This window comes from Dermochelys coriacea, chromosome 12 (genome assembly GCF_009764565.3).
Source record: "Dermochelys coriacea isolate rDerCor1 chromosome 12, rDerCor1.pri.v4, whole genome shotgun sequence".
Taxonomy (NCBI): domain Eukaryota; kingdom Metazoa; phylum Chordata; order Testudines; family Dermochelyidae; genus Dermochelys; species Dermochelys coriacea.
Window position 1 is genome coordinate 302,074 of NC_050079.1, and position 4,279 is coordinate 306,352.

General features: G+C 55.8%; 1 protein-coding gene across 3 annotated transcripts in view; it reads left to right on the forward strand.

Annotated features, from left to right (window-relative positions):
• Positions 1–297: 297 nt before the first annotated feature.
• The window catches only part of LOC119840976 (zinc finger protein 883-like), a 104,946-nt gene continuing 100,964 nt past the window's right edge, over positions 298–4,279 (forward strand). Inside the window, exon 1 of one of the 3 annotated variants that reach the window (XM_043495335.1) lies at positions 298–441. The gene's annotated coding sequence lies outside the window, so the exon portion shown is untranslated. The remainder of the gene's footprint in view (positions 442–4,279) is intronic. The other 2 variants (XM_043495346.1, XM_043495329.1) reach the window with 2 other exon arrangements.

The window sequence follows — 4,279 nt, forward strand, 5'->3', positions numbered from 1 at the left end:
CGCAGCGCCCGGCCGAGGGGCGCGGCCGCCAGGGACCAGGCCACGCCCCCCGGGACACGAGAGTTCACCTGCGAAGCGAGAAGGCGCCGGGGGGAGGGGCCGCTTGGCGGGGGCGGGTCCGCGAGGCGGGGCTGGGGGGTTCTCTGCGAGGGGAGGGGAGGACAGGTTGGGGGAAGCAGGTTGATCCCTAGGCCCCCCCTTACCTGGGCTGGAGAGGGCGGAAGCCCCCGCGGGGCAGGCTGGGAGATGTAGTTTCTGACTCTCCCTGGAGCGGAAGTGACGTTGAGCAGGGGGTGGGGTCTGACCCTGCTGCGTGCGCGCTGCGGTGGACTCCCCCGTGAGGCTGCGGGGCCGGGCTGACACCCGGGGTCTGAGCCGGGGAGAGACCCCCACCTGTGCCCGGCCTGGGCTCTGCCCCCCCCGCGGAGCTGCAACCTCCAGGTACCGGAGCGAGACCCGGCTGGGGGACCCGGCATCTCGCAGCGCCGGGATCTGCTCCCTGGGGTCCCGCGCCCGCGGGGGCTCGGAGCTGCTGTAATCGCAGGAGCCCAACGCCCCCCGGCCCGGGCAGGCTCTGCCCTGGGGGGCTCCGGGGGGAGGGGACCAGCCTCTCCTGGGGTCCCTGTGTGTGGCTGGGCGGGGGCTGCCGGGCAGGGGGGAAGTGAGCCCGGGCTGGGAGGAAAAGGAGGGAGACGTGGGAAAAGGGGCGGATGGAAAAAATGTCTGTACAGTTAGGAAATTGGAGGAAGAGGAGAAGAGCAGGTGGCCGCCGAGAAGATGGGGTCTGAGATCCCCTCGGATTTACCGCTGCCCTCTCCGCGGGTGATACCATCCTTTCCGGTCCTTCCCCCTTTCTCTCTAGTTAGCAAAGATCACAATCCACGGTGACCCCCCCCCCCGCCGCTTTTCTCTCAATTGCCTGAGAAGTTCTTCTCTGTTCTCCTCCACCGATTGTACCCCATTTCATAGAATCATAGAATATCAGGGTTGGAAGGGACCCCAGAAGGTCATCTAGTCCAACCCCCTGCTCAAAGCAGGACCAAGTCCCAGTTAAATCATCCTAGCCAGGGCTTTGTCAAGCCTGACCTTAAAAACCTCTAAGGAAGGAGATTCTACCACCTCCCTAGGTAACGCATTCCAGTGTTTCACCACCCTCTTAGTGAAAAAGTTTTTCCTAATATCCAATCTAAACCTCCCCCATTTGCTCTTCACTTCTCCAGTGTCTAGTTCAAATATCAGGTTTGGGGGTGTTCCCCCCCATTTTTCCCTGCAGTGTTTTGTCCTCGTTTAGGTGGAAATGTTTCCCTGAGTGATTTCTGAAATGGGCAGAGGCTGGGAGAGCCCTGATACGCTGGGCTGGGCTGGGCTGGGGGGGCCATTCTCTGTTGGCAACGGGGCATGGAAAGGCGCAGGAAGGGAAGGGAGGAGCAAGCATTGCCCATGGAGACTGCCCGGCCCCAGGTTTCCCAGTCCCAGCTACTTTCCCCCACCCAATCCAGCAGCCCCCGCCCCTACCGCCTGCTAGTCACAGACCCCACTGCCAGCCCCTCCCCACAGCCAGTGACCACCTGACTCCAGCCCCACTCCTTTCCCCTGTGAAAGGGACATCACCCAGGGCTCCCTGCTGGCCAGGTGAATATGAGGCAAAAAGAATCCATCCCGTTCTGTTGTTGCTTGAATATTGCTGTATAATCCCCTCAAATTTCCCCTCTTTTCTTTTGAACTGTTGAATGGTGACACAAAATCTCCCCAGATCTTGGTGCTTCTCTCTTATATTGGCAAATATTTAGTTTGTGCCCCATTTTTTCCTCAATTCTGAAATACTGATATCAAATTCTTGAAAATCTTCCCGCTTTTCTCTCCAGGTGTCCAACTGAGATCAGGGTTCTAATCGTATTGAGCATGGCTCAGGCCTTGCCTGAGATCAGGTGCCCCAGTGTGCCAGACACTGCACAAACCTTGACCAAGTTTGGGGTACTCGTTGTGCCAGGAACTGCAGAGAGCCCTACAGAGAGCAGCAGGGACCTTGTTGTGCCAGGTGCTACAGTGATCCTGACTGATCTCCGGGCCCCTGTTGTGCCAAGCCCTGCATCAATACAAAGTGAAATCAGGCTCCCATTGTGCCAGGCGCTGCGGAGACCCCAAGTGAGATCTGGGTCCTGTTCTGCCGGGTGCTGCGGAGACCCCAAGTGAGATCTGGGTCCTGTTCTGCCGGGCGCTGCGGAGACCCCAAGTGAGATCTGGGTCCTGTTCTGCCGGGCGCTGCGGAGACCCCAAGTGAGATCTGGGTCCTGTTCTGCCGGGCGCTGCGGAGACCCCAAGTGAGGTCAGACCCCCTTGTTGTGCTGGGCGCTGCGGAGACACCAACTGAGATCTACGCCCCTGTTGTCAGTTGGTGTCTCCACAGCGCTCAGCACATCAGGTCCCCTATTGCGCCAGGGAAGACGGAGACCTGGAGCGAGATCACGGCTCCCTTTGTGCCAGGCAGTGCCTCTATTGTGCTGGGCACTTCAGAGACCTCGACTGAGATCTGTGTCCCTGTTGGGCCTGGTACTGCACTGACCCCCACCGAGATCTTGCCCCACCACTGTACTGGGCACTGCGCAGACACTGACAGAGATCCTGGCCCCACATTTTGCCAGATGCGGCAGAGTCCCCAAACAAAATCAGGGATCCTGTAATGCCGAGAGTTGCAGAGCCCCCGACAGAGATCAGGCCCCCTGTTGTGCAGGGCTCTGCACAGACACTGACCAAGATCAGAGTCCCCATTTGACAGGTGCTGAACGGACACCAAGGGTATGTCTACACTGCCATTAAAAAGTCCATAGCTGGCCCATGCCAGATGACTTGGGCTCACAGGGCTCAGATGAAGGGGCTGTTTCATTGTAGATGTCTGGGTTCGGGCTGGAGACGGGTTGTAGGACCCTGCAAGGTGGGAGGGTGCCAGACCTTGGGCTGCAGCCCAAGCCATAGCATCTACACCACAATTAAACAACCCTACAGCCTGAGCCGTGTGAGTCCAAGTCAGTGGGCACAGGCCAGCCGTCAGTGTCTAACTGCAGTGTAGACATGCCCATAGTGACAGAGAATCATTGTCCCAAAAAGCTCAAAGGCTAAATAGGCAAATGGTGGGAGGCTACTCTCCATTTTACAGACGTGGAAACTGAAGCTCAGAGAGCTGAAATAATTTGCTCAAGTTTGCGGGGAGAATTTGGGGCAAGACTGAACCCAAATTGTTTGAATTCTTGCCTCTCCCCTTAACACAGACAGCTGCAGTGGCACAGGAGCTAGCAAACAGAGCTGTAAACAGGGGAGTTTGAGTGGGAGTTCTGTTGGAGGAGAAGATTAACAGGATTTAGGTGGGAAGGCTGTGACAGATACAGAGGCAGCAGTGGGAGTGACTCATGTAGTGGAAGACACAATGAAGATGACTGGATGTGGAAGCTGCGGTATGTACGTGATCCTGGAGGGGGTACCTGGTAAGAGTTTTGTCTGCATGAAATGCCATCTGATAGAGCTGATGAAGGAAAATGCAGGTGGAAAGGCTGGTTGAGTTTAGAAAGGGGTTCGAGCAGATTATGGAGCAAAGACATGAGGTATCTGAAGGGAAAAGCTCAGACTTGCAGATGGAAGCAGGACTGAGGAATTCTGAGGGGAGACTGGGTGAGGAAAGTGGTCAGTGGAAGCATGTGACTAAAAGAACCAGACAGAGGAAAAGATGGGCTAGTGAAGGAGAAATAGAGTTCAAGAACAGGTTTGCAGAGTTGGAAAATGAAGAAGGAGCTCAGCAGGTAGTCACTGAAGGTGGAAGGGCAAGGAAGAAGAGAAGAGCGGCTAGTCCTATAGGAAAAGGGGAAGAGTCAATAGAGACTACACCGAATATGAGCCCCAGGAGGATACAGGATGGGTTAAAGAGGATTACAAGGGAGAATAGGAATGGAAAGAACTTGCAGCCAGAGGGAACGGGATAGACTGGAAAATAGCACTGTCACCAGGAAAAGGCAGATCTATGTGATCAGGGACTCTTTACTGAGAAGAATAGACAAGCCTGTAACCAGAGCTGATCCAGAGAATAGAAGGGTGTGCTGTCTTCCAGGTGCTAAGTTACAGGATGTAGACCTGAGGTGGAGAAGGATCCTAAAGGGAGCAGGAAAGAATCCCCCTAATTATCCTTCATGTGGGAACAAATGATACGGCTAGATTCTCGCTGGAAAGTATTGAGAGACTATGCTAGGCTGGGGAAGACGCTTAAGGAAATCGAAGCTCAGGCAATCTTTAG